Genomic DNA, 15,894 nt, shown 5'->3' with positions numbered 1-15,894 from the left:
GGAAACGCCGATGCGTTGTCCCGTTTGCCTGTTGCTGAGGATAGAGCATTCGATTCTTCCGAACTTGCTTGCATGTTCATTGATGCGGAAGCAGATGACGTGGTCGAATCGTTTCCGATTGATTTTCGTCGTGTAGCTACAGCCACTGCTGCTGACCCTGTCCTTGCTACCGTTTTGCGTTTTGTTGCTACGCAATGGCCCTTGTCAAAGTCATGGATCCAGGATCCGTTGGTTCGCCGATTTTTTGCTCACAAGGAGAGACTTTTTGTTCGACGTGGCGTTTTGCTGTTGTGTTCTGATAATGATCAGTCCCGGGTCGTGATACCACGTTCGTTACAGTCCTCTGTCTTACGGCTTCTCCACCAAGGTCGTTGGTGTATAGTGCGAACGAAACAACTTGCTCGTCAGCACTGTACTTGGTTCGGAATCGATGCTGCGATTACGAACATGTGCTCTTCTTGCATGGCGTGTGCCGAACAACAATCCGCACCACCGCGGAAATTCTTTGCATGGCCGAAAGCCACTTCCCCTTGGCAACGCTTGCACATAGATTTTGCTGGTCCATTCTGGAATGCTCGATGGTTGGTTGTTGTCGATTCCTTCAGTAATTTTCCTTTTGTTGTCGGGATGTCTTCCACGACGTCTTCAGCCACCATCCAAGCGTTATCTGCTATCTTTTGCATAGAAGGTCTTCCACAGAGTATTGTTTCCGACAATGGCCCACAATTCATGTCCGCAGAATTTCAGTCATTCTGCAAGGCCAATGGTATTCAACATCGGATATCCGCGCCGTTTTCGCCTCAGTCAAACGGTGCTGCTGAACGATTGGTCCGGACTTTCAAGTCACAGATGTTGAAGTTGAAAGAGTCTCATTCTCGGGAGGACGCGTTGCTCTTCTTGTCTTCGTATCGCTCTCAGCCCCGAGATGGTCGCTCGCCGGCTGAGCTGCTCCACGGTCGTCCTCATCGAACCTTGACGTCTTTGCTGCATCCGCCGCATCAGGTTCCTGTGCAGCGGCAGACACCTGCTTCTGTTCCAGGCGACGTTGTATACTATCGCAACTATCGCGGTTCACGGAGTTGGCTCGCAGGGCGCATACTTCGCTGCCTCGGCCGCGCTATGTATCTGGTTTTGGGGGCCTCTGGTGAGGTGCGTCGGCATCTCAAATCAGCTGCGCCTCTGTCGTCGCACGGGTTCTGCCGCTCCCCGTCTGCTTTCAGCGACGGTGCCGTCCGGTCAGCGCCCTGAGGACCCATCTACTGGCTCGCCTCATCCCCAGGTGTTACCGACGCTGCCTTCCATTTTGCCACATGGCGACGCGCCGCCGCCTGTTCTCCCGCCGGCGACGCCCGCAGTGGACGCTTCGCTGCAACCGCCAGGCGCCTCCCTGGGTCACGCGCCGCCGATCGCTTCCCGTGACCAGCTGCCCTCCGACATGGAACTCTTGCCCGCTCCTGACCAGATGGCGTCTTCGCCCGTCGGGTACCCCGACGCAGTGGAGGTCGACCCTTCGGCCCCTCCTGTCTCTCTACGGGCGCATAAACCGCATGTTGGCGTGCACCCTGGACTAGGTTTTCAGGCGTTTCCTAGCTCCCCTCGGACCGAATGGCCGGGTGCGGGTGGCACAGCCTCGCCTGTTGTTAGGCTCCCCACCTCGTCGCATACGTCAACATGGGGTCCTCCCCGCGGTGGGCGGAACACAACCGTACGCCGATTTGCGGGGGAGGAATGTGGTGTCACCGCCAGACACCACACTTGCTAGGTGGTAGCCTTTACATCGGCCGCGGTCCGGTAGTATACGTCGGACCCGCGTGTCGCCACTGTCAGTGAAGCAGACCGAGCGCCACCACACGGCAGGTCTAGAGAGAAGTACTAGCGCTCGCCCCATTTGTACAGCCGACGTTCATAGCAATGGTTCACTGACAACTAGGCTCTCATTTGCAGAGACGATAGTTAGCATAGCCTTCAGCTACATTTGCTACGACCTAGCAAGGCGCCGTATTCAATTGATAATTAATATTGTGAAGCATGTATCATCAACAATGATGTTCTACAAATGTGGATTAAAGTTAAGTATTCGAGAAGCTACGTACTCTTCTTTATAGCATTCATTACGTATGCTGTTTCAGACCTCACGCCAGCCTGCGTGAGTTTAAGCGCGTACCTTTTGGCTTCCTCTCATTGTGTCTAGGCTGTCTTGTGTAGACACAACACAAACAAAAGCCTTATCTTGGTTAAGGAGCCCAATCAGCTGCGATAGTAAAAACGTTCATTCATATCCACATAGATACTCCTCAAGCTATGTTACGGTGCGAGGCGCGCACCCTGTACCACTGCTAGTCATTTCCTTCCTGTTCCAATCGCAAATAGCGCAAGGGAAAAACGACTGTTTTCGAGGGTGAGTCAAATGAAAACCTGAAATCTGTAATAACAAATCGAAATTTCTCCCCGTTATCGTGTAAGTTGGTAAGCGTGCTACAAACAGCGTGCAGAATGGCCTGTATGTTTCAGCATAGTGCAGATGCACACATACCGTCGCAGTATCAGTATAAAGATGGCCGCCTCAGTTGCGACTTGCACCACGGAAGAACAGCGTTCTGTTATTCGGTTTTTGCGTAGTGAAGGTGCTGAAACCTAATTGAAATTCATCGACGAATGAAGGTTCAGTACGGTGGTGCATGTTTGTCACAGCAGCAAGTCTACGAATGGAGTAGGAAGTTCGCAAATGGTGTGACTTCAGTGGAATATGCTCCTCGTCCAGGTCAGGCACAACGAGTTGTGACTCCACAGAACATTGCAGCAGTTGAAGCCATAGTGAAGGAAAACCGCCGAGTGACACTGAATGACATTGCAGCATGTTTACAGATTAGTCATGGCTCAGCACACCACATGGTGCATGATGTGCTCCAGTTTCACAAAGTGTCTGCAAGATGGGTGCCACGGCAGCTGACTCCTGAAATGAGAGAACGACGTGTTGATGCTTGTGAAGAACTTCTGCGCTTTGAACGAGAAGGTGATGGCTTCCTTGCAAGAACCGTTACTGAGGACGAAACCTGGGTTCACTTCCACCAACCGGAAACGAAGAGAGCGAGCAAGGAATGGCGCCATTCCTCATCACCAAAACCAAAGAAGTTTCGAATAGAACCATCAGCAGGGAAGGTTATGCTGACTCTCATTTGGGACAAAAAGGCGTCATTTTGGAGCATTACATGCCTAGAGGGACCACTGTCAGCTGTGCATCATACACAGATCTCCAAAAAAATTATCGTCAAAGTGACGTGGATTGCTGTCAGCAGGTGTCCTTTTGCAACATGACAATACAACGCCCAACACTGCCTGTACAACAGTTGCAACAATCACAGACCTGCATTTTGAGTCTTCCTCATCCACCATACTCACCAGACCATGTCCCAAGTGATTTCCATATGTGTGGACTATTCAAAGACGCAATAGGAGGAAAGAAGAGGTACGCCACGCGGTGCATGGGTGGTTGCGCGGACTACCAAAAGAATTTTTTCTAAGGGAATTTATGCGCTTTACAAGCGCTGGAGTACTTGCATTGAGCGTGGGGGAGAATATGTTGAAAAGTAATAAAGCTTTGTACCACTTCCGCACAATAAATAATATTTTTAAAAAAATTAAGGTTTTTATTTGACTCACCCTCGTATACGCCAACTTTCGATATTTAGCTTGACAGTTGGAGTTGAAATATAGATGCGCGCAAAAATTTGTAGAGAAAATAGGTAGTTTGAGAATATTTCTCCGGAATTTGGGACAAACAGCCGGTCCGAAAGTATTTATTCGGGACACTGATTTCTTTAATCTGAAACCGCCACTGTTACGGAAATCGGGACATCTGGCAACCCTATCTGAACTGCCCATGTATGATTTTTGAAGATAGAAACGATTTCTCATAGTGATACTGTTTAGTTTACGTTCACATCTATATCTACATGCATACCCTCAAAATCACACTTAAGTGCCTGGCAGAGGGGCCATCGAACCACCTTCGCAATAATTCTCTATTATTACAGTCTCGAACAGCGCGAGGAAAAACGAACACCCATCTCTTTCCGCGCGATCTCTGATTTCGCTTATTTTGTTATGATGATCTTTTCTTACTATGTAGGTCGGCGTCTACAAAATATTTTCGCATTTGGAGGAGAAAGCTGCCGATTGAAATTTCGTGAGAAGATTCCGCTGCAACGGAAAACACCTTTGTTTTAATGATGTCCACGCCAAATCCAGTATCATGTCAGTGACACTGTCTCCCCTATTTTTCGATCATACAAAACTCGCTGCTCTTCTTTGAACTTCCTCATTGTAATCCTATCTGGTAAGGAACCCATGCCGCAAAAAGAGGATGGACAAGCGTAGTGTAGGCAGTCTGTTTAGTAGATCTGTTACATTTTCTAAGTGCTCTGCCAATAATAAGCAGTCTTCGCCTTGCCTTCCCCCACAACATTTTCTGCGTGTTCCTTCTAATTTAAGCTGTTCGTAATAGTAATTCCTAGATATTTCATTGAATTTACGGCCTTTAGACTTGACAGATTTATCATGTAACTGAAGTTTACCGGATTCCTGTTAGCACTCATGGGGATGACATTACAGTTTTCATTATTTAGCCTCAGTTGCCAATTTTCGCACCATAAAGACATCTTCTCTAATTCGTTTTGATCTTCTGATAACTTTACTAGATGGTAAACGACAACATCTGCAAGCAACCTAATCGAAGACTTTCCGTCAGTTACTACGAACTGTGACAAATCCAGTCACATAACTGAGACGATATTCTATAATGACGCAAATTGATTACAAGCCTCTTGTGAGTTACAGTATCAAAAGCCTTCTGGAAAACAACAAATACGGAATCAATATGAAATCCCTTGCCAGTAGCACTCAACACTTCGTGTGTGTAAAGAGCTAGTTGTGTTTCACAAGAACTATGCTTTCTAAATCCGTCTTGATTGTGTCAATAGACAGTTCTCTTCGAGGTTGTTCTGTCTTGAGTGCCCATAGCCTAGTACGCTTGAAATTCAGGTGTCTGTTACTGAAGTAGCAAGCGTTGCCTTAGAAAATCTCATTGTAATTCATGTGTAGGAAAATGTGCTGTATAATACGGGGCGTTCAAAAAGTATCTCTGTATGATTATTAACCGCGCTTGCCGTATACCGCAGTGAATATACCGAAATGAAATTCAGTGATATACAAGTTATTAATTTATTGAATATTCATTTATACATACGAATTTTCAAATTAAATGTTGAAAGTGTCACTCCTGTTGTTGAATACACAATTCAATTCGTCTAATCATGTAACATTTCTTCTGTAACAGAAGCAGTGAAAGTGGATATTCCAGTTTTCAATTCATCGCTGGATTTTGGGCGGTTTTTATAGACAGTTGCTTTCGCTGCACCCCAGAAGAAAAAGTCAGGTGGTGTTAGGTCAGACGATCGTGGAGGCCAAAGTCCTTGTGAAATTACGCGATCACCAAAAACCATCAGCAAGCAGTGACATTGAAACGCGAGCTGTATGCGCGATTGCACCGTCTTGTTGAAAATAACCATGCAGTATTTCACTTAACAAAAGTTCTCCTATGAATGGGCACAGAATATCACTGAAGTATCGTTGTGCATTTATTGTTTCGTTGAAAAATATGGGACCCACAATCCGACGTCTAGAAATTGCAATCCAAACTCCTATTTTCACAGAAGGAATTAGTTCCTCATGAATACACAATGGATTTGCAGTACTCCACATACGAGAATTTTGCGACTTCGTGTAGCCGGATAAATGAAACCACGTCTTATCAGTGAAAAACGTTTCATTAAGAATATCCCTTCCATTTTGTTGAACGAAATTTTTGAACCATTGACAATAATGCCATGATCAGAATTTTTCAGTTCTTGCACGACTGTCACTTTGCATGAGAAAAGTTCTAATTTTTTCCTTACAGCTGTGTGGGCCGTTCCGACACTAACATCGATTTCCTGAGCAAGTTGTCGTACTGACTTGTTCGGACCCGTAGACATTTTTCGGAAATATCGTGTAGTTTATCCTCAAACAAAACGCTAGGACGACCACTTCTCGGTGCATCTGTCACTCAATCCGTGCTTCGAAATATGTTAATCAAATCTCGGACAGTATCGCGATGTGGGAGTGTTGTCTCCGGGAAAACTGAATTAAATTTTTGACGAACTGAAACACTGAATTTACCGTCAGCTTTGAACACTTTTTCGACTAAAAACACACGTTCTTCAATGGTTAGCATTTTAACAGTGACAGAAACGAAACAAACGAGCAAAGGAACTATACTTAAAACGTTCACGTCAACACGTAACAACGCACACCAACAATACTACTGACGCTGGCTGAGATAAACGAAACAGTGGAATTCCTTAATATTTCTGGGCTGAGCTGCCGTGGTCCATACATAAGACTCTCCCCTGACGTTTCGCCTTCGATTGCAGAACGCTTCCTCCGAGGACAATCGTCGAACTGCAACGAGAGCACGAGTGGGCGCCGTATATATAAGCCATCCAGAGGGCGCTGCTGTCAATCACGTGACGTCGGCTGTGCTATGATCTCTGATATTGCCAACTTTCTCAATTGAAACTAATCGATTGTCACGCTGTTGCTGCAATGCTGACATCCAGATCTTATCCAGCTTAATGCCTTCATCTTGTCTATTAAAATTATTGCAGTGTTTGGCAATCTCAATGGCCTCTCTGTACGTTCGCGCATAATAATGCGACGTCTTTGCTATGACGGTCGTCTCACTAAACTTTATTTCATGATCACCTCCCTGAAACACATGTTCCGCTACAGCTAGAAAAAGACCAGCCAGATGGTATCGTTATGTAGACGATACATTTGTTATATGGACCTATGGGAAGAGGAACTGGATGCCTTCCTGTTACATCTGAATAGTATTAATCGAAGAATTCAATTCACAATGGAAAAGGAAATCAATGGTCACCTGAACTTCTTAGATGTGACGAGAGGACGGTTCATTGGGACAGAAGGTTTTCAGAAAAGACACACACACTTGTCGTTACCTGCAGAAAGATTCTAACCACCACCCAAGACATAAAAGAGGGGTGGTTAAAACATTAATAGACAGGGCGCACAAAATATGGGAACCAGCTCACTTAGATGAGGAGATTGAACACCTTAGAGCGATCTTCAAGAAGAATGGTATTCCAACACAGAGATAGTTCGTGCACTATGCCCTAGACTGACAATTAGGACGGACGAGGATAGACACCAACCCAAGGGGAAAGTGTTCTTACCATTCATCAGTAAGGTCATTGGTCGTGTTGGAAAAATTCTAAGCAAGTTCGACGTGGAAACTGTTTTCAGACCCACTACGAAAATAAAAGAATGTTTAAAATCCGCAAAAAATAAACGACATCCTCTAGCTACACCAGGTGTCTATAAAATTTCGTGCAGGCACAACAAAAAGAAGCGTCAACACCCGTCTGGGTGAACATAAAAGGAACTGCCGCCTCGGACATACTGATAAATCGGCTGTAGCGGAACATGTGTTTCAGAGAGGTGATGATGAAATAACGTTTAGTGAGACGACCGTCATAGCAAAGACGTCGCATTATTATGCGCGAATGTACAGAGAGGCCATTGAGATTGCCAAACACTGCAATATTTTTAATAGAAAAGATGAAGGCATTAAGCTGGATAAGATATGGACGTCAACATTGCAGCAACAGCTTGACAATCGATTAGTTCCAATTGAGGAAGTTGGCAATATCAGAGATCATAGCACAGCCGACGTCTGGATGGCTTATAGTTCTCTCGTTGCAGTTCGCCGATTGTCCTCGGAGGATGCGTTCTGCAGTCTAAGGTGAAACATCAGGGGAGAGTCTTATGTATGGACCACGGCAGCTCAGCCCGAAAATGTTAAGTGATGACAACACCTTCCGTGAAAGCCTTCATTCTATGATGAAACAGTGAAATGTTGGGAGAGTCCACTCGAAGGGAAGTAACCCAGGCAGGCGAATAATCATACGGCACGCGCGGCTAACAATCATATGGCACTGCGGAGAGACTTTTAACACCCCATATAATTGGGGAGGTTTCTTAAAGTTCACACACACTGGTGTTCCTAGCGATGTGGAAGTATCACATGCTGGTATGCGTTTTCCTAGTGTGAAACTTTCGAGATTCCATCTGATTATCTAAGCCGGACGACACAACCAGGCGCGCTGGGAACGAAAGCGACTCTGGGAGTCCCTCTACGTTCTAGTCATCTAGTGGAACAGCTACACCTCCGGCTGGTCCACTAGCTTACAGTTCAGTGCGAGCCCTGTGCCAGAAGCGGTAACCGTTCAAGCTGTCCAAGTACGATCAGAAAAACAGCTCGCACCGACGGAAATCGCTCAGGATATCCGTTCTGTACAGACGCCCAAATTGGTAGGTACTGATGCTGTCAAGGATGCAAAAAGTGTCAACGGGGCTAGGACGTCAAACGGGCCGACTTGGAGCGGGAGAGGCACCACAGGACATTTTAATTTCCACTGTCTATACATTTATAAATAAATTCACAAAACTTTGTCAGCATGACCAGGAAGGACTCAGGATTCACACTAATAGCAGTGGAAGTTCAGAAACATAACAAAAGAAATTTTGATTTTATCCATACTGGATGAGAGGTCGTGGATGTGAATGTCAATGTTAAAAAATATATCGGCCCAACCACTTGTTTATAGTGTAACACACTACGATTGACGCGTTTCGGAAGTCACGCTTCCATCACCAGAATAATAAAAAGTAAAAGAACCTGTTAAAACTGACTAAAATGGAACATACACCAGGCTGCCGTGTCTTGCAAGCTGCATCTCCACATAGTCGTCAAAATATAAAAAACTCTAAAATGGTATCGCCTATGGTGTTCAACATCTAGCCACATGACTCCCTCCTCTATCGTCGTAAACCGCCCGTGCGTCTTCGTTGATACCACACACCACGTAGCCAAACACGGCACTGAAACGCGAGTGAGCTCACTCGCAAGCAAGGTGCGTGTTCCATTTTAGCGAGTTTTAAGAGGTTCTTTTACTTTTTATTATTCTGATGATGGAAGCTTGGCTTCCGAAGCGCGTCAATCTTAAGTGTTTTACACTATAAACAAGTGGTTGAGCCGATATATTTTTAACATTAAAAAGAATTTTTTTTTTAAATGTGAAATTTCATCATTTTTTCGACTTATTATTGGCTGCATTTGTTGCTGTAGATACACTTTTCTTCATATGTAAGACATTCTTTGATGGATTTTGCACAGCATACAAACCATACTTGCAGGTGTGTGTAACTCTAGAATTTATTTAATTTGTGAAAAAAATGAATGAGCTGTTACATTTGAAACTTCATGTTTAGAGAAAACTCAAATTTTGTAGTTATCACAGTTTTTAATAGATTTTGATAATTCTAGATTTTCTTACACCTGTAAGTACGGTTTGTATGCTGCGAAAAATTCCTAAAAGAATCTCTCTTACTTATGTAGAAAATTGTACCCACAGCAACAAATGCAGCCAATAGTAAGTGAAACAATGATGAAATTTCACACGTAAAAAAATTATTTTGTTATGTTTTTGAACTTCCACTGCTATGCTTGTGAATCCTGAATCCTTCCTGTTCATGCTAAGTTCTATGAATTTATTTGTAGAAGTATAGACAGTGGAAATTAAAATGTCCTGTGGTGCCTCTCCTGCTCTAAGTCGGCCCGTTTGACGTCCTCTCACCCCCCCCCCCCACTCTTAATTCTGTTGTACAAAAAATTACGAAATGAAGCTACAGAATAAGAAGAGACGTATAGTCCATCCAGTGACAGGTAGAACAAGAGAAAAACTTACCATAGATCTAAAGAAAAGAACTGTGTGCGAGCAAAGGCGATAGCTGCAAGCGCAATATCAAAAAACAAACCAGGAACACAGTCGGTGGCAGTGCCTCTGTTGCAGGTTTGTTGTAACAGGAAGAAAAATAACAAATCCGACTAAATGCGAATAGCACTGGCGCCCCGAAGTTTCCAGACAAACTTAAATATGCATACAGACAGTTCATCTATCCTGGGAAAGAGAATTTCGACGATTTTTATCCGACCTGAATATCGATACTGGTAAGATGTAATAATGTATGACATAAATTTTGGTATCTTTTCATTGCACTGACGTAGAAGCATTAACCTTTTACACTGCCAAGGGACCGTAGACTTTAGAACGGGACGTAAATTTCAACCTGATGTGTTTACCATTACCTGAGAAAAAGGGGTCTTAACAGACGGAGAGACAAAGAGTCTGATAACAAATGGGAAAAATCAACAATTTTTCTCGCAATATAATTATAAATTAACAATTTTCGGATTTTTGACTACTGTGAGACCCAGCTTCTTGCCAAATTTCATGATTCTGGGTTAATGGGAGCACCCAGTATGTTTCGATGAGGACTCTTACGGTATACTGATAATTGTTACTTTTCGACCGTGTAACTACAACTGAATGAAACACAGTTTTCGTGACACACCCATTTCGCCATTATCCTCTGCAAGGTATCTTCATTCGCCTGGAATACGTTCATATTTTTACCATTTAGTTTGCATTTTGGGGCAACGTCTGTATATAGGCTACAAACCGTTCTGGTAGTTGGCTTTTCTATGGCGTATTAATATTTTAAACTCTACTTACAGGTTCCTTGGATGATTATCTACATGTTGTGTTTTGTTCCATTTTTGGCGCTGCTCTTCTTCTTACAATTACCGTTTTCCCACACTTAGCAGCTCTAGGAACTGAACACTTGTTTTGATTCTATGTTTTGGTTTCTGTTGGCTGCTGACGGATGTTACTGCCGAAGATCGAATGTTATTGCCATCTTTCTCGTGAAATTTTTGCGATATCTGCATTCTGTGTGTGTGTGTGTGTGTGTGTGTGTGTGTGTGTGTGTGTGTGAAAAATACTATTTGTTTTGGTACGTGTTTTTTTAATGCGCGCGCGTGTGTGTGTTTGTATGTGTGCGTGGGAGGTGAACAGAAAGCGGGAAGAGAGACCGAGAGAGAGAGAGAGAGAGAGACGTGGGATGATAGATACTTGTTTTAAAGTGGCTGCATGTGCAAGAGGGACGATTGTTATCTTATCATGTCTTTCATTATGTGTAGTAGGGAGTATGTACTGATTTGTGTTTTCAGCAATGGCTTGCTGGATGTGGGGAAAATCTTTCACGGAACCTGTAAGTAGAATTTAAAATATTACTGTGCCATAGAAAAACCAACCACTAGAACTGTTTATGTCCTATATTTACACTATGTGATCAGAAGTATGCGGACTCCCCGAAAACATACATTTTTCATATTAGGTGCATTGTGCTGCCACCTACTGCCAGGTGCTCCATATCAGCGACCTCAGTAGCCATTACACATCGTGAGAGAGCAGAACGTGGCGCTCCGCAGAACTCACGGAATTCGAACGTGGTCAGGTGACTGGGTGTCACTGGTGTCATACGTCTGTAAGCGAGATTTCCACACTCCTAAACATCCATAGGACCACTGTTTCCAATTTGATAGTGAAGTGGAAACGTGAAGGGACAGGTACAGCACAAAAGCGTACAGGCCGACCTCGACTGACAGAGACTGCCGACAGTTGAAGAGGGTCGTAATGTGTAATAGGCAGACATCTATCCAGACCATCACACAGGATTTCCAAACTGCATCAGGATCCACCGTAAGTACTACGACAGCTAGGCGTGAGGTGATAAAACTTGGACTTCATGATGGAGCGGCTGCTCGTAAGCCACACACCATGCTGGTAAATGGCAAACGACGTCTCGCTTGGTGTAAGGTGCGTAAACATTGGACGATTGAACAGTGGAAAAACGTTGTGTGGAGTGACGAATCACGGCACACAATGTGGCGATCCGATGGCAGGGTGTCGGTATTGCGAACGCCCAGTGAACGTCATCTGCCAGCGTGTGTAGTGCCAACAGTAAAATTCGGAGGCGGTGGTGTATGGTGTGGTCGTGTTTTTCACGGAGGGAGTTTGCACCCCTTGTTGTGTTGGTTGGCACTATCACAGCACAGGCCTACATTGATATTTTAAGCACTTTCTTGCTTCCCACTGTTGAAGAGCAATTCGGGGATGGCGACTGCATCTTTCAACACGATCGAGCACCTGTTCATAAGGCACGGCCTGTGGCGGAGTGATTACACGACAATAACATCCCTGTAATGGACTGGCCTGCACAGAAACCTGACCTGAATCCTGTAGACCACCTCTGGGACGTTTTGGAACGCCGACTTCGTGCCAGGCCTCACCGACCGACATCGATACCTCTCCTCAGCGCAGCACTCTGCGAAGAATGGGCTGCAAATCCCCAAGAAACCTTCCAGCACCTGATTGAACGTATACCTGCGTGTGTGGAAGGTGTCATCAAGGCTAAGGGTGGGCCAACACCATACTGAATTCCAGCATTACCGATGGAGAGCGCCATGAACTTGTAAGTCATTTTCAGCCACGCTTCCAGATACTTTGGATCACATGTTGTACGTTGAAGATTGTCCCAAAATATAAACTAAATAGCAATAATATGTACATGTTCCAGCCCACTGAAGATGCCTTACAGAGAATAAAGGAGAAACGCATATGGCACGATAATTTCATTCAGTTGTAGTTAGACTGTCCAGAAATAAAAATTATCTGTATACCCTAATATTATACTCAACTGAGTTGGTCACGACTACAAAGTTTGAAGATGTTCGATGAGGGATTTTGCGAGCATTAAAATATTTGATGTAAATAGACTGAAATGCCAAAGAAACTGGTATAGGCATGCGTATTCAAATGTAGAGATGTATAAACGGGCAGAATAACGCACTGTGGTCAGCAATCCATATATAAGACAACAAGTGTCTGGCGCAGTTGTTAGATCGGTTACTGCTGCTGAAATGGCAAGCTATCAAGATTTAAGTGAGTTTGAACAGGTGTTGCAGTCGGCGCGCGAGCGATGGGACACAGCATTTCCAAGGTAGCGATGAAGTGAGAATTTTCCCGTACGACCATTTCAGGAGTGTACCGTGAATATTTAGAGTCCGGTAAAACATCAAATCTCTGACATCGCTTCGGCCGGAAAAAGATCCTGCAAGAATGAGACCATCGACGACTGGAGGGAAACGATCAGTGTGACAGAAGAGCAACCTTCCCATAAATTGCTGCAGATTTCAATGCTGGGCCATCAACAAGTGTCAGCGTGCGAACCGGTCGACGAAATATCATCGATATGGACTTTCGGAGCCGAAGGCCCACTCGTGTACCATTGATGAATGCCCGACATAAAGCCTTACGCCTCACTTGCGCCCGTCAAGACTGACATTGAACTGTTGATGACTGGAAACATGTTGCCTGGTCTGATGAGTCTCATTTCATATTGTACGTGGATGAACGTGTACAGGTGTAGAGACAACATCTGCTTGTCAGCAGGGGACTGTTCAGGCTGGTGGAGGCTCTGTAATGGTGTGAAGCGTGTGCAGTTCGGGTGATATGGAAGCCTTGATACGTCTAGATATGACTCTGACAGGTGACATGTACATAAGTGTCCTGTCTGATCACCCGGAATAATTTATGTCCATTGTGCATTCCGACGGACTTGGGCAATTCCAGCAGGACAATGCGACACCCCACACGTCTAGAATTGTTACAGAGCGGCTACTGGAAAACTCTTATGAGGTTAAACACTTCCGCTTGCCACCAAACTCTGCGTGCTCGCACAGGCGCCCTACTCGATATTAGGCAGTTGGACCAGTTTCTTCATTGTCTCTTTGACTTGCATTGACGTTGAAGCTTAAATTGTTTACATTGCAAAGTGTAGTATGTGACAATACGATACGATACGTGCACTCGTTCCTGAGAAAACCGGTTCTTAACAGTCGGAAATAGATGGACAACAAAGTGATCTTGTAAGAGTTCCATTTATACCGATTTATGTACGGAATCCTAAAAATGATGGTGGAAAATGGAAACAGTGAACCACACAAAACGGGCGGCGGGGGAAACTGAAAGTCAAGAGATGCAAAATGAAGAGGACTGGGCAAGTGACAGGGGAAAAGATGAAGGAAAATGCAGGCCGCCTCAGATGCAATGGTGGCGACAGACGTCGGAGTGGGAGATGATGAAGTGGCGTTAATTCGTTCTGAATACATTCAAGCTCTCTCTGACTGATTATGCGGCGAGAATGTAAATTCAATAATTTATATACTCTGTGACGATTGCTGTGAGGCATTCGTTACAGATTCATCGTCATCGTTCCAACTCCAATTTTCCGGCTGTGGTGTACAAGCGCTCGCCATCTCCTTCTGTCTTCATACATCTTCTGTTCCAGGACAGCTTCCCATTTGTTCCCCTTCTCCTCGAAATCTGATCTTACAGTCCCTGTCCAGCATTTTCCTGGTCTTCCCCGTGGTCTTTTTCCTACGAAGCTAAAGCTGAAATACCTTTTGGCATGTCTTTCCATGTTCATTCTCATTATATGCCCACACGAGTGCAGCCTGCGTTTCTTCATGACACTGGTGACAGGAAGCTCAAGACCAGCTATTCTATTCACCTCATTTCTGATTTTGTCCTTTCTAGTTGTTTGATTCATAATCCTAATGAGTCTCATTTCTGTTGTCTGAATTCTGCCGAGGTCTTTGTTTAGTAGGGTACATGTTTCTAAACCATATATTAGGACTGGTACGAAATAGATGTGGTACATGGTCGCTTTTGCTTTTCGTGGCATTTTATCAATCGAGAGAAGAGTTCTGATTTGACTGTAAAAATTGGATGCTTTCTGTGTCCTGCTGAGTATTTCCTGCTTAATTGCGTTGTCTTTGGAGATCATGCTTCCTAGGTGCTTGAAATGCGAAACGGATTCTACATTGACTCCTTCTAGAAATACATTTGAGGTTGTTCCTTGCCTGTTGATGGTCATTTCTACTGTCTTTGTTATACTTATTTTTATTCAGAAATTTTTGAATGTGTTGTTCCAGTCATTAAGTTTCTTCTGTACTTCAGCTTTTGTCTCTCCCCGTAGCATCAAATCATCAGCAAAAACAAAGGCACTTGGTTTGCTGTCTATTGTCTTGATAGATTTTATTGTCCATTACTATTACAAACAGGACTGGTGATAGGGGACTTCCTTGTTGGAAACCTCTCTTTGTTTTAAACCATTCTGATCGTCTGTTGTCTATCTGGACACAACTGTAACACATTTGGTATAGCATCTTACTTAATCAAGTATGTACTTTGGCACCTTTAGATCTTCCCAAGCTTTTTCCAATCTTGTTTGGAGGAACACTGTCATACGCTTTTTCAATCTAGAAATACAATGAAAGGAATCCTTCCACATTCCCAGTACTTTTCTGTCAGCATTTTTATAGATTCGTAAACGGTGTTTAACATGGTTATAGACAACCAATGCAGGGTGATGCCTTTATGCTCCAAGTTTGGTGAGACCAGTCGCTCAGACCAACACAATAAATAATTCAATAAACGTAGTATTTATTAGTATTTCAATTAGAAACAACAGAACTTCTCTTCAGTCATTTTCCTTCGTTTTAGGGATGTTTATAAGTAAATGTGGCAGTAAATGGTCATTAAACAAATATCACAAATATCATGCAACTCTGGTCAGATAATTAATATGTACCATATACTAGCATATCACCAAAAAACTAAGGATATTCAAGCAATGCTTTCAAACATTTGCACACAGTATCCTCAGACTATGTAATCAGTTTTAAGAAGCTCTGAAGAAAACAAAAAAATTACACAGTGACTAATTATTTGACACTGCACAAAACTACTGCATGTTTAAGACGCATGTATTTTTTGCACTTCCTACAGTGATTTTCGTTTCCCTATT

This window comes from Schistocerca piceifrons, chromosome 9 (genome assembly GCF_021461385.2).
Source record: "Schistocerca piceifrons isolate TAMUIC-IGC-003096 chromosome 9, iqSchPice1.1, whole genome shotgun sequence".
Taxonomy (NCBI): Eukaryota; Metazoa; Arthropoda; class Insecta; order Orthoptera; family Acrididae; genus Schistocerca; species Schistocerca piceifrons.
The sequence above is the reverse complement of the archived record's forward strand: the minus strand, read 5'-3'. Positions refer to the sequence as shown.